Below are 25147 nucleotides of genomic sequence, written 5' to 3'. Positions count from 1 at the left end.
TATCTATAATCTTACTCGTACTTCAAAATACAGCATATAAATAGAGCAGACATAAATGCAGTTGTTGATCCCAAATGGGATGGTTAATTTATGTGTCGATGCAGCTAAACTATGGTACCCAGATATTTGGTCCAACACCAGTCTAGATGTTGCCATGACGGTATTCTGCTTTTGTAATTTTTTAAGACGTGATCAACATTTCAGTCAGTAAACTTCTCGTGAGGCAGATTCCTCTCCAGAAGGCACGTGGGCCTCATCCAACTGAGGTTTCCTAAAGGAGAAGGGATTCTTCTCAAGACTGTGCCATGGAAACCCTGCCTGAATTTTCAGCCTGTTGGCTTGCCATACCAATTCAGACTTGCCAGTCCCTACAGTCACATGAGCCAACTTCTTAAAATAACACCCTCTGCCCCTATACATACATCACCGCTTCTCATTCTGTTTCTCTGGAGAACCTTGACTAATACCAACATTGCAAGTTTCGGGGCAACCATGGTTTCTCAGCAACCGCAATGATGCTACAGCTCCTGTTAACATGTCAAAGGGGAGAAAAGCCAGCTCTGGGGGAGGGATGGGACTGTGATACACCAGTTAACACTGACCTAAAGGAATCAAACACATGGTGTGTTTACTTTCTAGAAAAATCCATCTCATGAGGAGATAAAGTTCTTTGTAAGGTGGCTTCTGGTTGGAGATGTGTTCTTGCTGAGTGGAAATTTCCCTATTGGCCTGTGATGACTTGTTGGCCAGATACTCTGTAGGGAGGATACACAACCATCCTCCCATGTGGAGGGTGAAAAAGGGCCAGAGGAGTGAGGTCTGTTCTTCCTGTGCCCGTGATTCTTCCTGAGGGAAATTCTCCTTGTTTGTTTCACCAAAACCACCAACTGATAGGCTGCCCAAGATTGACTCTGTTCTGCAGGCTACTTCTCCACAGACGGGCTCTCAGCTCTGCACACATGGTCATCAACAGTGTCACATGCTCTAGCTTTCTACAGGAGCCTGCCCTCCTCTTCCCTGCTCACGTGCTCACGCATCTCCAGATACCATAGGTCTAGGTAGAAGGACCCCGAAGTATAAGCCAGCACTGCTTTCCCAATTCAAATCCCTTACTGATTGAAGAGACAATATGAAAATTTGAGCCATTTTAATCTTCTGCATTTCTGTTCACTTTGTTTTGTTTCGGCATTGGCAAACCAAGAGACTTTAAGTAAAAGCAAGAATAGAATTACTGAAGCAGTGATTCAAGGTGAGAAAACAATGTATACTATAAAAATACTTCTTGACATCAGTTTGCATTTCCTATAGAGTTAGAGGGGAACAAGACACATCTCAGTTGGATAAAGATGGCTCAGACAGAAGTGATCCTCTACTGTCCCAATCAGACAACTGTCAAAATACTGGGGGGGAGGGGTTGGTTAGATAAATGTAGATGATGTAAATGGAAAAATCGATATCATTAGATGTAAACATTTCATCGAAGATATTAAAAACTGAACATTTAAAACATTTACTTTAAGCTATTTAAGATACTAATATAATTTACATAACTGCATGTGCATAAATACATACACAGATATTATGTAACCCTATAAGTGTGCGCTAATTTAGAGATATTTCTGGTTTCCTCACACCTCAGGAAAACATTTACTCAAAGTCTGCAGTGGCACTGGCATTTTTACATCTGTTCCTGTAAGCATGGCTCCATTCTGAGTTTGCCATGGTCCTCTTCACTTCCAGTTATTTGGATAAGGTTCTTAACTTGATCCATTTTTAAATGATCTTTAAAAGTCTTGCTTACAAAGAAATCCAACACTTGTTATTGTGAGGTCAGATGCCCAGAAATATTACTAGATTTTTTTAACCTTTTTTTAAATACAATTTCCTCAGTTGACCTCTCCAAGCATCTAAAATCAGCATTGATGAAAGTCATTTCAGGCTAATGTGCTCCCTAAATAATACTTTGATGTTCCAAATAAAATAATCGAGAGACCCTCCCACAGCACAAGAAAATCTGTAGATTTCAATTTAAGGCAACTCCCTCATCTCTGTTCATAACTCTTTGAGGGGTGAGGGAACCATGCATGCCTTCCGTTTGGGCACATGACGTAAACTGTGTAACTTCATTTCCCACATCTCCTCACATCTGCCTTTTCTCCTCAGGAGGCAGCCATGGCAACAGGAGTTAGCACTACAGGTGGGCTTCCTCAGGGCAGAATTGGGGGATTCCAGGGGAATCCAGAATCAGGTGCCTCCCCACAGCACAGATGGTGGCAGCCACATAGGCCAGGCTGGGAGGGCTACTGCCTTTCTGTTTTGTCTTTCTTTTTTTTGAAAAAACAGCGTATACAGTTGTGGCGCGATGATTTTAAGGATGGCAGGAGACTATCGGCAACAGGGAGACTCTCGGGCAGCTGTGCGGTCATGAGTCTTCCCAGATTCCACCACTACCTGCTGAGGGATGTGGGAGCCTCCCTCCCTGCCCTCACATGCTCCAACACCAAGACTCTGAGCTCCGGTTCTAGCGCTGCTAAAAAGCCTTACTGATGGCAAAGAAAGCCAGAGATGGGGAGAACTTTCCAGAACATTCTAGGGAACGGCCTAAATACTTTAGGAACTTCACCAGGCCCCTGCCTATTACCTATTTCAGCGACCAAAGTGGAAAAGAACAATGGACAATACTCTACGCTGTAAAGGCGTTAATTGCAGCCCTTAAAGTTCAGCAGCTGGGGAGAGACGCGGGAGGAGAAAAGGGGATAAGGAATATACAGCAACAGTCTGATTTGTGGTTAATTATAAGAAATAACATTTGGTCTTTTTTCACTCTTCCAGGCACCGAGCTTCTAAAACCCTTGTAATTCCCTATATAACAGCCATATGGACATCTTTCCTCATGGTATTTAGTTTCTGAAATCATTCCAGAGCAATAAAGGTGAAATTGGTGTCTTTTGTTACTCATAAAAAGCCTCTTTCAATCACATCTGAGTTTATGATAATGTGGTGGCTTCTGGAAAGTCCTTAAGGATGGGGGCTGGTTGCCAGGGGACCCAGACTTGGATTAGATGGCTGGAATTTTCAATCCCACTTCTCTACCTCTAGGGAGGGGTGAGGGGCTGGAGCTTTTCAATCACCAACAGCCAATGATTTAATCAAGCACGTCTCTGTAACAAAGCGTCCATGAAACCTCAAAGGACTGGGTTTGGAGAGCTTCCGAACTTCCTTCCCTATGGCCTTCCCCATAGGACTGCGGCTGGGTTACATCCTTTTACAATAAACCAGTAATCCGGTTAGGGAAACGATTTCCCTAAGTTTTGTGAGCTGCTCTAGCAAATTCATCAAATGCAATTAATTAACGGTAAAAACTAACAGGTGGGGTCATGGGAACCTATTACAGTCAGCACAAGCGATGATTTGGGCTTTAGTGGGAGCGTGCATTGTGGGGAGGAGAGAGGGGCAGTCCTGTGGGACTTGAGCCCTAAGCCTGTGGGGTCTGACCGTCCCTCCAGGTAGACAGTATCCGAATTAGGCTGAACTGGAGGATACCCAGCTGGTGTCCCAGCATTGTTTGGTGTGGGGAAAACCCCCCTTTATATATACATACATACATACACACACACACACACATTTGGTGACCAGAAGTGAAGCAGTATTCCGAGAGTATTGTGTGTAACTTAAGTGAAAACAACAAGTGGAGTTTTTTCTTCACAACAGGGACCGTGAGTCATGAAAGAGAGGAAAACCTGAGTGGTAGGAACTGAGGAAGTGTGGCTGGGACTTGGCTGGACTCAACAAGTTGGGTCCAGGGAAGCGGACAGTCCCCATCCTCACAGCCGACGTGAGCGGTTACACCCTGAAGTCACACAGACCGCACACTTTTGGAAGCTTGACAGTTACAACACAAAAGACGGAGGCTTGCCTTGTTCTTCTCAGGTTTTTCCTCCATTAAGAAACTGACCTTTACCCCAAGCCCCATTTTATGGCTACGGAAACGACTGAGGGAAGTTAACAGCTGACAGTTGACAAAGCTCCAGAAAAGAGAAGTGGCAAACCCAGCTCCAGGGGCCAGGAGCTCAGTTTCATTAACCGGCGCTGGGATGAATGCTGTGCGCAGTGTCTCAGCCGTCACCACTAACAGGAGGGGATGATCACTTCATTCCCACTTCACGGTTGAAAAAATCAATGTGGGGAAGCTAGCCAACTCTCCCCAGTGTCACTCGGCATGCATCCGGGCCGGCTGGGTTTGGAATGGCACTACTTCATGGACGAGGTTTATTTGGCGAGTCAGAACCGAGAACTGTAATTGTGACTATGTCATGGCCCTACCGAGACTTAGTGTCCAGATCTGCAAAATGGACGTATAATACTTAGCTTGTCTGGGTGTGAGATCCTTTAGTCACAGGCCCCAGCACAAAGCCTGACTAACAGCAGGACTCAGTAAAGACACTATCCTGCCTTCCTCTTCCTTAATCTTGAACTCAAGCCTTACAGGTGAGGACTAACAATTTGTCAGCCCCCCCAGCGGACATGCATATGTGAAAGAACATTACAACTCATCATCACATGCCGACCTAGGCCAATCTGCTATGTTTTTGTTCAGAAAAGCCTTTTTCTCGTCCATCTTAAACCAACTTTAAGGTAAATATAATGGAGTCAGATGTTTTTGATTTTGTAGGGAGTACCTGTACTCTGGTCCTTATGCTAAGTGGACCCATAAAGGGCCATCGTCATGGGAAAAGTGCCAATCTGCAAAGGCCCTCGAGGGACCAGCTCTGGGAGCAGCCCAGGCCTGACTTGGAGATCGCATCTTCTGTATGTGAGGCCGGAGAGTGGCTCAGGAGCTGCGGAATGTGTAGCTCCCTCTCAACTCACCCCCAACACCTCCTACCCGCACATGAAATGTTGCTGCAGAATTCACAGCTGGTGAAGGGAGATGTCTGAGTGTGGCTGTGGGTTCGTCCAAATATTCCCCCAGCTGTGCACACGTGGGGCTGACGCTGGAGCACCGTCTGCGTCCTATTAGGCACTTTTATGAGCTCAGAGCATGACTATCTGGTTTGCATTTGCAACACAGAGGAAGCAGTAAGGGGCAGGAGAGAGGCTTTCTAAAGGACACCTTATGGAGGTTCCTTTCACCACAAAGCACCTTGGAGATGAGTGGGCAGCATGACAGGAGGAGGCTGGGAAAAGAAGCCCACGCCGAAAGAGTCAAGGCACCGAGTTCGGGTCCTCTGTACAACCCACTACCTGTGCTCCACAACAAAGCACCAAACCGCTCAGCCTGAGTTTCACCGGGAAGTGATAAAACCAGATTAGATACGCTCTCAGATTCACTCCTTCCTGCTTGAAAATTCTATTTCAGTTCTTCATGAAACCCCTTTATGACTCTAGGAACTCTGAGGAGACCTTGTGAACACCTAACACAAGGTGTTGCCTATAACTGGCACTTGGTAATTGTTAATTGCATAAATGAATGCACCAGTGCTGATAAGGATACAAATAAAGGTTATTTTAAAAAGTCCCAGGTATAGCATACCCATGTGGGCACCATAATCACACATGCACTCTTATATGTTATTTTACTTCCAGTTGCCTACTGTTGTGACCTCTGTCTGCAGAACAACATCCCAGATATTGTAGGGAGAAGCAAAAATGATTCATACCCCTACCCTACTCCCCAGGACTAGGGAGCTAATAGAAAAGATAAAAAAGACACAAGGATAAAAGGACAACTCTTAGGGCAAGCTACAACTCCAATTCCGATATACTAAGGTACATGTAACAGGCATTTTAGAACCAGACATGACAAGGTTTTATATGAGAAAGAGATGAACATACACTGTATCATGAGGCTTCCAGCAGGAAACATATGCAAAAGGAGTTAGAGTTTTTGTTTTCTTTTGTTATTTATTTATTTATTTGACAGAGAGAGCACACGCAGGCAGAGTAGCAGGCAGAGGGAGCGAGAGAAGCAGGCTCCCTGCTGTGTAAGGAGCCTGACACAGGGCTTGATCCCAGGACCCTGGGATCATGACATGAGCCGAAGGCAGCTGCTTAACCACTGAGCCACCCAGACACCCCTCAAAAGTGCTTAATGAGAGAGAACTTTATGGAGAGACGTGGGCAGGATGGAGTACCCGCGGGCTAGCCACTAGCTAGTGGGAAACTGTTACTACCTTTAGGTCTGAGGGCAGCAAGAGGAAGCAATGCAAACTGGAACCTTGACACAGCGAGCTGCCCCCGAGAGCTGAGAACAACCCAGCCGTGGTTAGAATCTCTGCAAGGCCGTGCAGGCTGCTATGAGGAGGGTAAACACCCCAACACCTTCTCCTCCTGTCTTCTGATTCCCCTGCCTGTGCCTCCCATTGGGTGAAGCCAAGCAGAAATAAAACAAGGGAGTCCCAATGTCGTCAGTTCACAGCACTAAGCCCCTTGTTGCATAAGAAGGCAGAGAATGAATTAGGGGGTCAGGGGAAGGAAGGCAACACCCATGTGTACCTACACACGCTCAGAAATTATACACACATGCATATGCATTTGCGCTATATTTGGAACAAGTACGTCTTTGACTTTTCAAAAAAGTATCTGTTCTACAAAAGGGTTTCACCGTAGGATTCATCTAAATTTAAATGATTTTTAAATTAATTAGAGAGAGAGAGAGAGAATGCATGAGTGCACATGAGCAGGAGGGAGGAAGCAGAGGCAGAGGGAGAAGCAGACTCCCCGCTGAGCAGGGAGCCTGCCATGGGGCTGGACTGATCCCAGGACCCGGAGATCATGACCTGAGCCAAAGGCAGACGCTTAACCTACTGAGCCACCCAGGCACCCCAGGGCTAATCTAAATTTAAACATCAAGGTCTTCTACCATAGCTCAGATATAATTTAATTCATAAAACAAACTTCTTTAACTGCAAATAACCTCTACATAGTGCTCACATTGTTTGATACGTGGTGTATTTATTTACCTAGGGCCTAACAAGTCACACTATTAAGAAGATAGCCCATTAACCGTACAAAATTGTTTCATCAATTTCCTTAATCTTCTATCCCTACCAGCCCCCCAAATTTTCAAAGATAAAACAACTCCAAAGCTTGCACACTAACACAACTGTCCATTTATATTTTCTATCCCTTGGCAATTAAAACAAGAATCCCAGAGGTCAGCCAAAAGTCTTAACAAACGAGAGTCAGATATACCATCTCTGGATTCAAAAGTGCAAAATGACAGGTCATGAGAAATCACCTGGAAAACGGCACTTGCCAGGCAACATTTCAGGGATCTGCATTTCTTATAGCAAAGTCCCTGCCAGCTAATGCTTACCCTCTAACAGGGACCTTCAGAAAAGTTGCCGAAGTATGAAAGCCTCTACCACACCATCCACTTTTATGCAGAGTTCTACTGATGGCAATGGCAATGTGGGACGGGGACTGGGATCGCTTTGAAGGGTGGCCGAGGGTGGGGAGAACCATATGAGGGAGGGAGAGGAGGTTAAAGAAGGTCTCTGGGCCACCTCCTGATGAATGACCACATATCTGAGATTTCTCGGGATGGTCCCAGTCTCAGAGAGCCTAGCCCATACTACTACCATACCTAATTCTGGGAAACAGTTACACAAATGATGGGTCCCTGGGGGAAATACACTGCCATTAAAATTAATGAGTCTGTAATGACATGAAAAAGCCTCGTGTCTGTTCACTCACAGTAACGTTTGAATCCCTGTTGTACACTAGATGGTGTAAGGGTGTTCAAGCTGTACGATGACTTACGTATTGCATAAGGCATATATATGTTATACAGCACACAGAACCAGACGGCCAACATTTGAATCTCTGCTCCAGCACCGAAAAGCTGGACAACCCTGAGCCATTTCCCTAAATACGGTGTGTCGCAAGTGATCTCTGTTGTAAACGAGATACTCATGGCACCTTCTTCATAAGATCATTGTGAGGATCCGATTAGTTCACACATGGAAAGCATAGGACAGTGCCAGGCAAGCAGTAAGTGCTCACTAAATCTTAGCTGTATTAAATAGGAAGTTCCCAGCCTTACAGTCTAGGTTTAGTAAAAGATACAAACAGGAAAATGATAGCATAATGCTAAGTGCAATTAAGGGCTTCTCTTTAGGCTAACATTATACTGGGAATGAAGAGACAAGGGAGGCTTCCTACTCATAAAAATAAAGAGGGTATGCCGTTGCCACTGGAGTCAGGCTGGGGCAAACAGGTACGGACAGGCCACTTTCTCCTGCCTTCAGTCCTACCGAGGCCGCTAAACACTTTCAGAGTATATTTCATCTTCAACGCTTCCCAAAGTCCGGGATGCCCAAAAGACAAAGACAACGGAAGACAGAGGCAACGATGCCAAGTGTGCGGGCAAGACATGACATCCTCCACAACCACAGGAGTGAATGAAAGCTAGTGCCTGGCTTTTCCAGGGTGGGATGCATGGGGTTTCATCGCCTATTGTTTCAAGAACAGTCTTCACTTCTGTGACAGCCCCAGGATGATCTCTCACTGGGATCAGCTAACAATCTCCCAAGGACTCCTCTTTTCCCCACGGAATGTCTCCACAGTTATCCCTTCTTTTGAAGTTGGAAGAGAGAATAACATTAATTTCATCTGCCTGGAAAAGAGAGTAGAGAGAACTCCTACTCACAGCCAGAATAAGGAATCAGGCAGCTTAGATCTTCAGGAAGGGAAGCCCAATGTCTGCCTTAACTCTTTTAAGGAGACCACGCATAAAGAAATGTCCTCCTCTATCAGTCTGGCAGCAAATGATACAAAACCCTGATTCCAAATGGCCTTAGAGCTGCCCAGGTGGCTCAGCTGGGTAAGTGTCTGACTCCATCTCAGCTCAGGTCTTGACCTCAGGGTCGTGAGTTCAAGCCCCACATTACTTTAAACCAAACCAAACCAAACCAAACAAGACGGCTTGAACAAGGAGGAAACTGATCATCTCTCATGATGGGACCTGCAAGAGAAAGCTTGGTGCTTCCTGAGGATACTCTGGAATCTGCTCTCTCCTGGGTGTTGACTTCATCCTAAGGTCGGAGACAAGATGCCTACAGCAGTTCTAGACAGCAACGTACCAAAGAAGCAAAGGGATCATTGGCTCATGTCTGTTTCTTAGTCATGAGCAAACCTATCCCAGACACTCCACGAGAGACATCTCTTCACACCTCATTGCCCAGACTTGGGTCACATACTCTTCCATCCACTTGCCTCTCTGGGGTGTGGAATGGGGGTACCACAACCAGAATGTGCTAATCATCTCAGAAAATGGAGGCTCCCGAGTCCACATGACCACTAAACCACCAATAGGCTTTTGGTGAGGCCTAAAAAAGGAAACGAACATGAATATACATCAAAAAAGTTAACATGCTCTACAGTTAGAATTCTGGTAAGCCACACCAAACATGTTCAAAAATGCCTTCTGCCAGACATTCCACACATATAAAGAACCATGGTTAACGATCTGAGGGGGAAGATGCTAACATACCCAGTACAAATGTCCAATAACCACTCTATTCAGGCATTGGGCATTTTTATTTAATTATTTTTAAAAGATTTTTATTTATTTATTTGACAGAGAGAGAAAGAGAACATAAGCAGGGGGAGCAGCAGAGGGAGAGGAAGAAGCAGGCTCTCTGCTGAGCAGGGAGCCTGATGCAGGGCTCAGTCCCAGGACCCTGAGATCATGAGCTAAGTTGAAGGCAGAGGCTTGATTGACTGAAGCCACCCAGGCACACTAGAGCTTGGGCATTTTTAATGACTATTTGATTATTTGATTATTGCTGAAATGATGGCACAACGTGGCCTATTTGCTATTTCTGTTCCAAGTGGGCACCTGTGGTAGACATGGATAAATACAGAAAGATTTGAGAGGAGGGTTCCAGTGCAAAGCTGGGGCATGAGGCAGAGAGACTCACTCCTCAGTAAACATGGATTGAAATGCGAGTAAAGGAATTTTTTTTTTAAGCATGGAGGGAAGGTTTTGCCAAAATCTTAGAACTGAAGAAGCAATGATTTCAACAAATTTTTGGAAGTGGGGAAGCGGTCAGTCCAGTGGTAACTGACTTAGCAGATGAGAGAAAGCAGAGTCTGAGAGATAGAGCCCAGACACAGAGAATCTCTGGAATTGGGGACACCGGACAGGGGTGCCAACAGCAGGAGGGCTGGCTAAGAGCCTATGCCTGAAGCTGTTAGACCCCCATAATCTCCTTAGTCCTAGCTCCATGTGACTGCCTCCATTCCATGACGGGTTTGCTCTGCAAAATCAGAGCAGCTCTGGACTCCAACATCAAAGGTAGCTGAGGGAAGGGGTGCCACTTTAAGAACAGGGGGAGAAGAGAAAGTCTCCATACCAAATGTTAGACTTCTGGTCTCCTACCTGAATCTGGCTCACAGAATGCCACAGTCAACCCAGTCCTCTCGGTGACAGGGATGGGGATTTCTCTTCCCCTGGGCAGTTTTGTCTGCGAGAAACAACCGTCTATCAAAGGTGGGCGTTGTCCAGTGAAATTGCTTGGCACGACAATCCCGTTACAGCTGTTACAGCGCAGGTGCTCAGGGCCATTCACACTCTCGAATCACCTGGGGAGCTTCTAATACTCGCTACCACCTGGGCCCTAGCAAGATCCTATGTCATTCAAATGCTTGGAATGGGAATGGAAAGTTTACTGGGTGCCAGGCACTGTTCTAGATTCTGGAACACCGTTCTAGGTGTCTTTCTTGGAAAGAAGGTACTATTGATTTCTGGAAATAAGCCCCATCCATGTAGGCAGACCTGCCAGTTAGCTTTTAAGTGATCAGTCCAGGATCATTAGACATTACAGGAAAGTGTTTAACAAGCACGAGATTTAAAAGCACAAATGGGGACACCTGGGTGGCTCAGTCCATTAAGCGCCTGCCTTTGGCACGGGTCATGACCTCAGGGTCCTGGGATGGAGTCCCGCATCAGGCTCCTTGCTAGGCGGGGAGCCCGCTTCTCCCTCTACCTGCTCTGCCTGCCGCTCCCCCTGCTTGTGCTCTCTCTCTGACAAACAAATAAAATCTTAAAAACAAAAACTAAGGAAATCTGAGGGGGAAAGAACCGTGAAGGGAATAGAGGAGCACTTCAAAGAAGCTGTCATTGAGATCTGCAGGGAGTTGGAAAGCTTTTCATCCGTGAAACGAGAACAGGAGGTTATAAAAAGAATATTTCAGAGATTTTTAAAGAGCGCTTGGAAATTAGAAATTTGATGGCAGACATAAAAATTCAGTATATGGGTTGGAAGATAAAAGGAGGAAATTTCCCAGGAAGTAGCAAATTTTTTTTAAAGGAAAGAAAAAATAATTAGAAATTCAATCCGTGAAGATCCCCTTCCAACTAAATAGATGTTCCAAAAGAGGAAAGAAATGATTTTTTTTAATTCCAGAAAACTGTTCAGAACCAAAGAACATGAGTTTCCAGATTGAGAAGGTGTATTGAAAGCCAAGTAAAATGGAGGAAAAAAAAAAAACAACTCACAGAAAGATATATGAAAATGAAATTTCATTACAGAGAGAAAGGACATTACAAAGAACAAGGAGAAATCCTAAAAACTTTGAGAGAGGGAAATAATGACATTCAAAGCATCAGGAATTAGAAAGACAGGCATCTCCATGGCAATACTGAACCCGAAGAGCAATCTGTTCCAAATTCTGAGGGAAAAGCCTTTCCAACCTTCATACCCCATCAAATACGCGAACTTGGAAGATCCTAAAAAACTGATTTCCCAGGTACACCTTCTGAGAAACTTCCAGAAGCTGTGTTTTACCAGAAAGAGAACAGAAACAAATGAAGAGGAAGGTGTGGGTCTCGAACACAGGGGATGCCACGTGGGAAAAAGGCAAGAAGCTGTGCCCAGTAGGATGAAGAAAGGAGATTTCCGGATGACGGGTGTGCGGCAGGCCTCAAAAGCAGCGCATCTGGAGGGGTGGGGGGTCAGGAGGCCAGAGGGCAGGTGAGGGAGAGACGCAGTGGAGCAGTACATTTAAGAATACACACAAAATGTTGAAAGCGGTTGTCTTTGGGGCACAGGAGTTGAGGTTGATGGAGGGTGGGGCAAGTGACTGCTGTTTCTAGTTATAAGCCTTGCAGAAATATTGACTTTGGGAAAATTATATACATGTATTGTTTTGATAAGGAAAAAAGGGAAACTCGGGGTCTATATCAGATTCCGGAATGAGAACCCATGTCTAGAAGGCAGCAAAGGTACTTGGTGAAACTGTTGGGAAACAGAAGAGTTGATGAAGAAGCCAGGGCTGAGCTCTAGGCAGAGCCAGGGCAGAGCTCTAAGCAGAGGAGATGAGAACTTAATGTCCCAGGAAACAAGCCAGAATGGGGTCACCCTTCCCCTTCAAGAAGACAATTCCTAAGTGTGACCTGCCTGGATTTATAGAGATTAGTCAGAACAGAGGATTAAAGGGAGCTGTGCATGCCAAGTGCAGTGTCAGGCAATTTATGGAAGTGAGAAGGCCATCAGAAAGGTGGTTTCTGGAAACTTTGTTGCTTTTTGCGAGGTCTTCCTTTCCTGCTAGATTAGGAGAGGTCCTCCCTCAGACAGTTATGTCCAGCTGTGCAGGCTCACAGAGCTCCAGGCTGGAAGAGCATGAGCAAGCTGAAATCCCGAGTCCACCTGGGTTTCCCCACTTTCCCTGGTACATCCTATTTCTGTTTCTTCTGTGTGTGGCCCACTCTGAGAACTTTTTTTCTTTTAGAACCTGACACAGACCTCCTTTCCCAAAGCCCACTTTACCTAGGAGTGCTATGGTTGTATCCTAGGGACCATGGATTTGACTAGGGATCCTGAAAACAATGAGCTGTGGGTAGATCCTTTTAACTGTTAATATCTCCGCTGAAGAAAGGGCCACAGTGAATCTGTAGGTTACTGGGTGTATAGCAGTCAGGTTAGCATTGGAGGTAGAAAGATGCCCGTGTACCTTATTTTTCAGTTCATCTGCAAAATCAAAAACAGTTTAGCCGTGCGAAGTTTGAAAGTACTATATTTCATGTGTATTTGAAGACGTTTATGTCATGCCTTTGTGATACCATTATTTACGGTTTTTGTCTTGCCCCTTATGATACCGAACTCAGCTGGACCTGTTTTTATGAAAAGTGCTTACTGTTTACATCCAGGACTTTTCTCCCAGATATGGTTCCCAGGATGACAGCTGTAGTTATCTCTTATTTACTGGCATCTCATGACAAGACTGACTGAATTTCACCCCTAGTATTTATAAACTATCTACTAGGGAGTAACAACATGATAGATAAGGTCATTCTCTTTCCAAACATCTTTCATCTTTAAATTCTTAGATTTGCGGACACTACAGCACAATATTCTGTGCCTCAGTGGTGAGACAGTTGTCTAAGCAGGCTGTTTCGTAGTTTGGGGTGAAGATCTGTCCCCACAAGAGATCATGACCTCCTGAGGGCTCAAAAAAAGTTCCCGCTGGTACCAGACGCATCTTTGCTCTATGCCAGATTCCCTTCCCTGCTAGCCAGAGAGAAGCACGGGATAAGGACAGTGTAACAGATGCCTGGGTCGCTGGAGCAACCCCCCCCCCCCGACACACACACACTCCGTGGGCTTCAACAGCACCTCCTGTCCGAGGTGCCTGAGAGATCCGTGCTTCTGGAGCCCCTCCAGACTTGTCCCTTCGCACCCCCCCCCCCCATCATACACGCCAGGCGCCTCCTTCCGTCAGTAATTGACAAGCCAGTTCCAAGTCGCTTACTCCTCCTAAGGAGCACAGTCCGTCTCTAAACACGCCAGTCCCCCAAGTCGAAAACAAGACACCCAGGTGATCTGCGAGATGAGTCAGGTGGCGGCGGCGTTTTTCCGAGGCTGTGGCTCAATTTCCACATCTGTGGATTCAGCCTCGACCTGCACCCCAGCCCGAGAGGAAGGGGAAGCCTGAGGTTTCCGTTTGCCAGGCGGCTTCCTACCTCCAGTTCTGAAGTCACCTCGAGGGGGTCTCCAGTCCGACGCCTCCGACGGCCGGCGTGCGGGTCGCGAGCAGCTGGCGGCGCTAACCCTGCGCGCCGGGGCCCCGCTCGGCCGCGCGCGCGAGCCGCTGCCTAATCACCTGCCGCGGCGGGCCGGGCGCGGGAGGGGGCGCTCAGCTCGGGCTCGCCGCCCGGGACGCCGCCCCCCTGCGCGCCTCCGCGCCGTCCTTCTGGAGACCGGTCCGCGCCGTGCGCTCCATGGCCGTGGGAGGACCCCTCCGCCCGCGCGCAGCCCGGGCTGGGAGGTTATGAAAAGGCTGTCATGGGATCCCGGCTCGGCCCGTCACTCCCCTGCTCACTTGTCAGAACTCCACGGCATTCCAGAACCCCTTCCCCGGTCACTCCCTCGCGGGGAGAGGGAAGCCAACCGCGGGTGGGTTTCAGGGACTCCACGGTTGCTGGTGCGCGCACCTTCGTGGACATCAAGCGATCGGGGGGTTGGGGAGGAGCGTGGCTTCCCGCCCTGACCCGGAGCAGGTCCGGAGCCGAAAACGCCCTTCCCCGAGACCCGCGCCCGGTCAAAAGTTCTCCCTCCAGCCGCCGCGAGAAGCTCCACCTCCCCGACACCAGCGCATTTCATAACCGCTCCGTTTCATAACCAGCAGCAGCGTGGGTTCCTACAGGGGGTGGGTGGGGGAGCCCCAAACCAGAATCACAACCATCACACCGGGCAGGATGTCAAGAAACTTTTCAGAAACCTCCAGTCAGAGTCTTTCTGCTGCAGGCACCAAATTTACCACCGCTGAATTACAATCGCCGGTGACGGCACAACTTAAGCATTTCCTTTATACCTTCTCCCGCGCCCGCGCCCCTCCCGTCATCTGCGGGGTTCAGTCAACAAGTCATCCCCCCGGAGAGGCAGGACCGGGCTTGGGCCGCGCAGCCATCGCTCCAGCTGCAAACTGATGAGGAAGCCCGACCCACGAGCCTGAATTGTTTACATCACACCCACCGAGGGCTTCCTGGCTTAAATTAATGGGAATACAAATAAGGCAGGAAAAGAGTGTTTGCTTTTCTAAGAGCGGAGGGAGGGCGCTCGGAGACAGGGGGAGTCACCCCACATTTCACTGCGCGAAGAGATTATTTTCTTAAACCTCCAATTGTATTTTATTCCACTTTTCCACTTTTAACACTTGCTGAAAAGTGAAAGCATCGCTGTGCCAAACCTCAAACCATTAAGGAACTTCTGCTCACATTTTCACCTGGCTTGGAAAGGGATTCAGGGCAGAGCTCCCAGAGGGAGCTGGAGGTACCGACACCACCTGTGGTTGGATGGCACAAATCTAGGCACAAAATGAAGCCCTGTGCCTCCTGAGACTTCAGATGGACACACATGCATCCTACTCCTTGGGGTTCATCCCAGAATCTTGCCCCAAACCTATGTCTCTGAGCTAGGGTTCTCTTCTTGGGAGCCCAACAACCCCTTAAAGTAAACTAGCTTTGCAAAGGATAGATCTGGTGGAATTTGAAGGATTTTATTAGAAAGGAAGAGGCAAAAGAAGGCTTCAGTTCTCAGTACCATTATTGTTACCGGAAAGGGTAACTGGAGCCTGGGAGGGGGCAACCGGTGTCAAGGTCAGGCTGGAAATCTGTCTTCTTTCAGAAGCAGCCCACAGAGTGCCCTGCTAACTAATCATCGCAATCACTAGTCCTGGAATTACCCTCAGTTGCTTCATCCAGGTTGCACAACAGCAAAGCCAGAGACAGGCAGGAATGCCAGGCGGTGGTGGTCCTCCTTTGGAAGTACTAGAAGGAAACAAAACCCCAGGATAAAGTGTATCTCCAGGAGGTGTGGGTACTGCAACCAGCAATGATACGTGGAGGTTAGGAGAATGCTACAGGTGTCTGGTGAAACGGAGCTTTGCAAGCCACACCTCAAATATGGCAATTCCTGGGTCAAAGCCAGTTAGCTTATGATTTCAGGAAAAGCCAAATTTATCAGAACTCTTAGAGGGTCCGGCTTACAAATATTATAAGGCTTCCATGAATGTTGATCTTTACCCCCCTCCCTATTCTTTCTCTTCTGCTTTGGGGTGGCAGACTTGGTAGATTGATTAGCATACCTTTATGTGGCATCTCAGTATCTGATACGTTTTATGGGAATTAGGTTCAAATGGAATGATTTTTCGAATAATTTCAGAAGTCATCTCTTCTTCCCTTCTGATTGCTTTTCCCACTGACAGTTTCTTAATGCTTTACTTCTAACGCTCTCTACTCCTTCAATCTGGTGTGTAATTTATGATGTGCAAACCAATGCTGTTGAAGGTAAATCCAGGATTTTACGTTTGATACAAATAACTATTCCCCTTCCCCCACCGACTTTGTTGTCTAAGCTCAGTTTAGGGTGTGTATATGCCAGGAATTAAAATTTGAGCACATCTGTATAATGACTTAATTTCAGGAAAGCTTTGGAATGCATATGACATTCTCATCAGCAGGCCAGAAAGATATGATGTTCTTGGTCTTTTCCCTCCCCAGGTTCACTGCTGACTGGAAAACAGATCAGTGGCTCAGTAAACAAAGGGGTGCTTAAAAAGTGTGTCTCTAATTTTACCCTAGGTCTGGTTTAAATACTTAAAATTGCTTTGTGTACACCCAGAGTCTATAAGTAATACTAATTTGAGCAGAAACTGCTGGTATGTTAGGAGAATCCAAAGTGGCTTCAAGACATGAAGGAAATGGTTCATTAAAAACAGTTTAGATTTCAGCACGAAGGCTGATTACGAAATAGTGTCCTGAGGGGTGATGATCAAAATGACAGGCACAAATGGGGCTTAATATCTAGATTCGAGAAAAACAAAGACGTGAGGATCACAGCAGACCACGTATCCAATATGAGTCTGCGTATTGTACAGATAAGAAATGGGCAACACAACACTGCGGTGAGTTCACACTGGCGGGAGGTTGACATGAAAGGGAAGTGCCTCTCCCCACTTCCTCCCCCATAATAAAGAATTTGGCAGCAGAAAGACTCTTATTAGGGTGGTATGTCCAGTGTGAGGCCCCTTATTTTAAGGGAGATGGGGAGACACTGGAAAGGTTCCAAAGGAGAACCAAAATGATTAAAGAGACAGAAAATAGAACCTTTGAGGGAAGGTTAAAGGATTTGCAGTTGTTTAGTCTAGAGTAAAAACTGCCTCAAGGCAAACTTAACAGTCGTCTCCCATCTGAAGGGTTATTATACAGAGGATACCGACCAGCTGTTCTTCATCTCCACGGGAGACAAAAGAGGTAAGAGACACAAATGCAACATTAAAATTTGGGTCAGACATGAAGCCTTGCTTGACGCTAATGGTAATTGACGGGACACTGACATCACTGGACAATCTTCATCCATCAGACTCCCTCATAAGTGATAGTCTCGTGTGTCTAGGCACGAGCCAGGCTAGAGAATGCCTTCCATTCCCTTCTAGGGCTCAAGTGGTGGTCTTTACAGCATTGAATGTGGGAGCAAAGACCCTGAGTGTCCAGGCTCTCTGCCTACAAACAAGGCACCCCAAGAATGTCATCCTCCCCACAAACATAGGCCCACATCCCATTGGACCTTTGTTTACTGGAGTGGGTATCTCTAGGAATACGTCCAACTCTTAGATATAGAATAAGTGACACGTGTATTTAAGAGATTTGCTCCTCTCTCTCGTTTCTCCATACAAGCAATGTTACTTTTTGTTTAGTGAGCACACAAATATTAGTTGATGATGATGTTAATGATAATAGCTATAAGTTATTAAGCTCTTACTATAATTAGGTTGGGCACTATGTTAACAACTTTATGTAGATTATCTATCTCTTTTGTTTTTTTTTCAAGAGCCCTGTGAAGTGGGAATAATTATTAGCCTTATTCTAATGCAAGGAAACTGAGTCACAACAGGGTTAAGTAATGAAGCTAGTAAATACTGGAGCTCCCAATTCAAACCCATCTAGTTTGACTCAAAAGGGTGTGCTTACCAATTACACTTCTGCATCTCACCAAGTATTTTTACCTCTTGGGAGAAAGGAAACATAGCAAAAAGAAGCATTTATGCTTGTTGGCCCAAACTGAGTAAAAATCAAGACTTCTGGAGGTTTATTTACATCACTGGGGGAGTGCAATCATTTTTCCCCAGCATAGCAGAGGAAAGGACTGACTTTTGCCTTCTGATTGGAAGCATACATTGCTGTTTCTCACCAAGCTGAAGAATCCAAGCAAGGTTTATCTCTATTTTGTTATTTAGAGACACTTCACTATTCATCTATAATCTAATCTTGCATATATTAGGTCTTCTGTGACTGTTGAAAGAATGAATACAAATGCATTATGACAGTGATGCTTTGAGGCAAACTGAGCTGAATTGAGCCTTTCCAGCATGCTGGTGGGCTGACTCCAGTGGATCATTTCTATGGGCCTCTTATCAGAGGTCCCTTGAGTCTTAAAATCCAACTGCTTCCTTTAATTCAACATCTATGAGAAAACATATGGATGGGTCACATATTTTTCCAATGTCAACTACTTTTAGATTGAGAAAAGATTTTTAATGGGGTTTATTGAGTGCTGTTGTTTATCAACAATAGATGATTCATGAGTGAAACAAACATCAAAATGATTTTTAGAAAGGCAAATGAACCACACACAAAATTAAATGCCTTGATCCAAACTGCTACAAAGGACAGATATTTTCCCATTAGGACAATTTATCCTGAGTCTATAAACAGAGAGGGGCATAATTATCCATGTGTTTGCTAACAGATCTAAACCTTATGTAGCTATAAAAAGCTGGAGAGAGGAAGAAAGAGGAAATTCCCAGGAGAAGATCCCCAACCACATCCAGGGCCATCAGATCTCCATAAATACAAAGCCCAGCAGTGGCACCAAGTGAAGCATGAGAAGAAACCTCAAGATTTTAACACAAGCCACGGCAATAACTTTGAATTGTCTTAAAACTAAACAATGACAATTCTAGCCAATAAACGTGCAGCTGACATATGGGTAGAGTGGTGCCTTACTGGTGTTCCAGATGTAGTTAATAGAAACATGACGCCCCGAATAAAAAAAGTATTCAGTAAATGTTGATTGAATGTACAGAAGAGTGAATGAATGTCTGAACAGATGCCCAGGCTGCCTCTTTCCCCCTTTAAATGTCTGTTGGAAAGAGGTCTCTGAGGTTTCAAGCCCAAAACCCCTACAGAGGGGTTGAACAATTTAACACTGGTACTCTGGGAACAGTTGATGAAACCAGAGATGGTTTCCAACCCAAAGACGCCAATCTGTGACCCTGTAATAAATACAGAAAGGGGCACTGCAGTACCTGTGAACCTTGATTCAAAAGCTCCCATTATTCTAGAGATTCTAAACTAGTTGAAGTCCAACAGAATCAAGCACAAGTGACCAGCAGCTATTGAGTACTTACTGGATGCTGGATTTTGTTCTGAGCCCCTTGTATATTAACTCATTAAATCCTATCCCAATCTTAAGAATATGTATTGTCCTCATCAACCCATCTTATAGGCAATGGAACTGGGCTAAAAGACTCCTTCATTAGCTCATGATCACATGACTAGTATGTGGAGGAGCCAGAATTCAAACAAATTCCACCTGGAACGAACATGGGTCTTAACCGCTTCCCAGTGCTACCTGTCTAAGTCTTACCACCCACCACTCCTCAGCACAAAATCGCTATTCGAATCAAACTCTTTATCCACAAATACTCAAAGAGCATTCTCATCTCTGCAGGACGTGTTCCCTAACCTCCCTAGCCCACTGTTACCTCTCTCTTCTGAGTGTTCACGTCACTTATTCTCCAGTGAATGCAGCTGGAACTTACCTAGCTCCTATCACATCTCTCCAACTAGATGTTAAGTCCCTTCCGGGGTAGGACAGTGTGTTGTATGGAGGTCTGGAGATATATAGTCTGTAGAAAGACCTAGATTTAAAGTCCAAATGCCATAATTATTACCCATGCGACTCTGAGGAAATCATTTAATGTTTCTTACACTCCTTTTGGAACCATATTCCTTAAGGGCTTATTGGGGAGGAGAACTTAAATGAAAAAATGTGTATGAAGTGTTGAGGATGATGCCTAATATTATAAGTCAGTGATTCTCAATCACCAGCTACTTTGGCCCCCAAGGGACATTTGGCAATGTCTGGAAATATTTCTGATAGTCATAACTTGGGGGGGGGGTGCATCTGGCATCTGGTGGGTAGAAGCCAGTGATGCTGCTAAACATTCCACAAAGTATAGGACAGGCCATTGCAAGGAAGGATTATCTAGTCCAAAATGTCAATAGCAATAGTGCTGACATTGAGAACCCCACTATACACTATTAAAAATGTATTAAAAATGTTTCCATTCCCTTCCCTTTCCTTATTTTTGACAGAGCTGTGCTTATGGTCGGTATTCAGTAAATCTTTGTTGAGTAAACCTATTCATAAACGGGTAAGTGAATGTATGAATCCCAAGACATTTTACTAGTAAACATCTGACTTCAGGGTGTGGTCCAGCCACGGCAGGGGTTGGGTGGGAGTTAATTGACTTAGAACCAGAAATTTCCCATATCCATGCTCAGTGAAAGGAATTCTGAAATAAATCCAAACTAATACCAGGAGCCTGTGGCCAATGAAAGTGAAGCCAAAGTCAGTCCTAGAAGAGCTGAAGAACTTAGACAAAGGCCAGCTCCTTCTTATTGGTGGCTTCCCAAATGACTTGCTATTACCCTGAAAATGTCCCCTCATATGTTTCTAATCCCTACTCCAAAGAATAGTACAGCAAGAGAGCCAGAAGACCGTGAAAGAATTTGTTCAATCTCTCATCCCTTGTCCACCACCCACCCCTGCAACAATCACACACAATTTGGAGTCCGACCAAATGAACATCAAGACCATGGACTGTGAAACACGGTAGAAGGAAAAAGGGACACGCAACCATTACTTGAAGCCTTCATTCAACAGGTTCAGTAGTATTGGTTGCAAGAACTAGAAATCAAAGAGTGAAAAGCTTACATTCCTGGATAGAGCATAAATCACATTAACAGAAACCAGAAGCGAGAGAGAGGGTGAGGGAGAAGGAGAGACAGGAAGGGAAGGGCAGGGAAAGGAAGGGAAGCAAGAGGAAACCATTCCTTTCATCTCCCATTCTCCAGACTTGGTGGCAACATTTGCTGGCATTCCATCTTCTGCAGCCAGAAAATATAAAGATTTTTGTGTCGTTGTAGATGAGAAAGTTTAAAACTTTAGTCTCCAGTCATCTTTAAGCATCTCTGGGATATTTAATTACCTGAACTAAATTATCTGCCCAGAACTGTGGGAACAAGATAGGTTCTTTTTTTTTTCTTTTTTTTTTTTTACCTCAGGCCCCTGAACACATCTAAACTGGGATTGTCCTCCTTCCTCTAATCACTGTCACCTGGCTAATTCCTACTCCCCTCTCTCGACTCAGCTCCGACATCACCTTCTTTAGGGATTCCCCTGCCCCTCTCCTAAACCCCTGAAGCTTTGGTAGCATTCCCACTGCCCATTCACTTGACTGCTTACCCTTCTTTTAGGATAAGGTTGTATGGCCTTGTTTAATATTTTATTTCCAGGGCCTAGCACTGAGCCTGGCACACATGGGTGCACAACGGATATTTGCTGAATGAATGACTATAAATCAGAAACTTCCAAATACATTCATCCCTGCAATTACTTACTGAGGGCCTTCTGTGAACCAGAAATAGGGCTATACAACGGGAAAACAATAATTGTTACCTTAATATTAATCACAATAACAGTAAAAACAATCACAGCTACAGTTTATTGGACATTTACCATGCACAAGGCATCATGCCAAGCTCTTCTAATATATTTTTTTAATTATCCACCCAAACCCCACGTGGCAGATACAAGCATCATTCCCATTGAACAGATGAAGAAAGATGTTGAGCCACTGCTATGGACCTTGACCCTTGACCACGCAGATTCTATGTGAAAGAATCTCTGACATTTATGTTCCTCAATGTCTATTTACATGAGCCTAACCCACATCGACTAAGAAAAGGTTGCTGTACATTCACCCATGACCTCTGTTGATGTCTTGTCCCCTTGCCTACAAAGCCCCCATCCACTCTTCATACTGTCTGAAATTTATTTTAAAATATTTTGGTACCTCAAGTGATGACAATCCTAGTCTACATTTTAGAGGCCGTGAGCTAATGTTTGAAGGACACTTACTAGAGTCCAAGTTTGAAATATCACCATCTAACTCTGTAGCAGAAAGTTCTGTTGTTATCAAAATGGGGGCTAGAAATATATATTTTTTTCCTCTGTGGAATGAGAGATTTTTAGGATAAGTTGGTTAGAAAGATTTGTGTAGCCCCTTCTGCCTTCCCCTGCTGAGTGACAGGAATCCAGGGACAACCAGCTCTCTGACACCTCTGACTGGTGCTTCAGCTGTGGAACTCCATTGGTCTGGGGATCCTCAGTGAATGGCGGATTTTGTGACAGCCTGACATTGAAGTCAGGTGATTCTTCTCAGAGAGGTAATCTGCTGGGAAGGGGCTCACTGGAGCACCCACCTGAACAAGCTGTGGAGAGGTCACCAAACATAAAAGAAGGTTGTGGGAGCATTTCTGTGTGGGCTTGCTAATGCCTACTCTACATATGGCAGGAGTCAAAGGCTCGCTTTCATGGTAACCAACCACTTAGCAGTGAGGTTATCAGACCGGAAGTATAGAGCGCTCAACCTTTCCTGATCGCTATTGATATGCGACAAAAGAGCCTGATGGTCAGCTCAGGTCAAGCTACAACACCCTTTTTCCTACCTGGGTCCCTAGGCAAATACCCATTCATCTTTCAGCACTAAGTTAAAAAATCCTCTCTACTGTGAAGGCTGTCTTGATCAGTCATCTCCCCTCACGAGTTCCGAGGAATCATCTAGTTGAAATGGCTGCCTGCATGAGGCTGAGATCCTTCTGATAAACCCCAGTGGCTTTAGATAACCTGGACAGTCAGTTGGTCTTCTCTATCACTAATTCTCTTTTCTGCCTCATTTATCCTAGCAGTAAGAGCTTCCATTTTTTTATTGTACCTCATTCATAGCTTTTTTGATTTCAACTTGGTTAGATTTTAGTTCTTTTATTTCTCCAGAAAGAGATTTTATTTCTCTAGAAATTAAATTCTCTACTATCTTCTATCTTTTTTTGAGCCCAGCTAGCACCTTGAGAGTTGTCACTCTGAACTCTTGATCTGACGTATTACCAATGTCCATATTGGTTAGGTCCCTAGCTGTCGGTCGGTACTGCCTCTTGTTCTTTATTTCTTTATTTATTTTTGTAGTGAGTTTTTCCGCCTTATCATTTTATCCAGATAAGAATAGATGAATGAGAGAACAAAGGCAAAGACCCCAGAAAAATAGACACTAACCAAATCAGAAGAGACCTGATGTGGTACACACACACACACACACACACACACACACACACACAGGCATTCTATGCAGCCATCAAAAGAAATGAAATCTTGCCATGGAACTAGAGGGTTTTATGCTGAGTGAAAGAAGTCAATCAGAGAAAGACAATTATCATATGATCTCTCTGATATGAGGAACTGGAGAGGCAGGGCAGGGGTTGTGGGGGCTAGGGAAGGAAAAAAATGAAACAAGATGGGATCAGGAGGGAGACAAACCCTAAGAGACTCTTAATCTCATGAAACAAACTGCTGGGGGTTCGGGTGGTAGGGATAGAGTGGCAGGGTTATGGACACTGGGCAGGGTATGTGCTATGGTGAGTGCTGTGAAGTGTGTAAGCCTGATGACTCACAGACCTGTACCCCTGGGGCAAATAATACATTATATGTTAATAATAATAATAAAAAAGAAAACCTGGGCAGGTCTCTTTCTACATCCTGAAAAAGCCCAAATTTAGCAAGTGGATTTATTTTAGAGTGTGATTTATTAAGCCCAGGGACACACTAGGTACTGAGGAAACACTGATTAGCAGCACTGACCATGGGCCCAGTGAGCTCAGAGACCACAGTGGGACAAGGAAGAGGCACCAAGCCGTTAGTTACAATGCAGTATGGGGTAACTGCTAGGTCCAGAGAATTGTGACAAGTCCACCAGAGGACCTAATTAGTCCTAGAAGGCCAATGGAAGGCTTCTAGAGTGACTATAAGCTGAGCCCTGAGGATAAGCAGACATTAGCAAGGTGAAGAATAGATTCCAGGAATTGAAAATGGCAAGAACAGAGGACCAGAGGCTGAGACAGAAATGCCATGTTCTGAGGTCTACAGAGTTTCAGCCTGGTGCCAAGTTTGGTCAGCCTAGGGCCACTATAAGGAGAGCAGCAAACTGGGCAGTGACTAGAGAAGTATGGCTTTGTGGGGCAGAGGTTTGGGCTTCATTCTTGAAGGGATTTTTAGCAGGAGTGCCCTGAACAGATTTCCATGTTAGAATGATCATGCTGGCTCCAAGGAGGAGAATATCCTAGAAGACCAGCTGGGCAGGGGCAGAGAGAGAGGTGAAGAAGCTGTCCCATGAATCCAGCCAAGAAAAGATGGTGCCTATCCTGAGGGCATCTTTGGGATAAAACTCAGGCATTGCTCAATTTACAGGCTCTCACCCACCCCCATCCCTTCCACATCTACCACTCCTTTCACATTTGGTTGGTCCAAAGGATAAGTAGAGTCTGTTTCTCTTCATCAAAACCAAATTTTGGTTCTAGTCTTCATAGCCTCCTAAATATCTCACACTGCCCTTTCCTCCCACAGGGGTCCAACTCATCCCACCACGCTTTGCAGGCAAGAATTTACACAGGTCCCTCTCCAACAATCTTGAAAGTTTCCCAGGGCTGACCTCCCCTATGTGGAGCACCTGCTCCCTCCCATCTGATATCCTAAGTCCATTTCATTATTTAAGTGAAACAATAAAGGTCTCCCCATCTGCAAGAAGCATGCATGAACTCCAGCTAACCTGGTACAGAACCCTACTCAAACTTAGTCACATTAATATGTATTCCTGTCAACTGGATATGATGGGATGGTTCTCTAGGTTTTCTCTTCAAGGACATAATACCAGAGCACTGCAGATTCACTTCCTTGTCTCTAACTCCCTTTCCTGTACTTGTACTCAGCATCCTTCTCTGACCTCCCCTTGCCCTGTTCCTCGG

General features: G+C 45.3%; 1 protein-coding gene across 6 annotated transcripts in view; it reads right to left on the bottom strand.

Moving 5' to 3' along the window:
* The window catches only part of PDZD2 (PDZ domain containing 2), a 349162-nt gene that overhangs the window by 168362 nt on the left and 155653 nt on the right, over positions 1–25147 (bottom strand). The window contains exon 1 of one of the 6 annotated variants that reach the window (XM_004738076.3): positions 13970–15153. The exons of the other annotated variants lie outside the window; for them this stretch is intronic. The gene's annotated coding sequence lies outside the window, so the exon portion shown is untranslated. Of the gene's footprint in view, positions 1–13969; positions 15154–25147 lie in introns of those variants that run through there. 6 annotated transcript variants of the gene reach the window in all.

This window comes from Mustela putorius, unplaced genomic scaffold, assembly GCF_011764305.1.
Source record: "Mustela putorius furo isolate JIRA1106 unplaced genomic scaffold, ASM1176430v1.1 tig00000407_pilon_pilon_pilon, whole genome shotgun sequence".
NCBI classification, from domain to species: Eukaryota; Metazoa; Chordata; class Mammalia; order Carnivora; family Mustelidae; genus Mustela; species Mustela putorius.
This window is presented reverse-complemented; position numbering and strand designations above follow the sequence as displayed.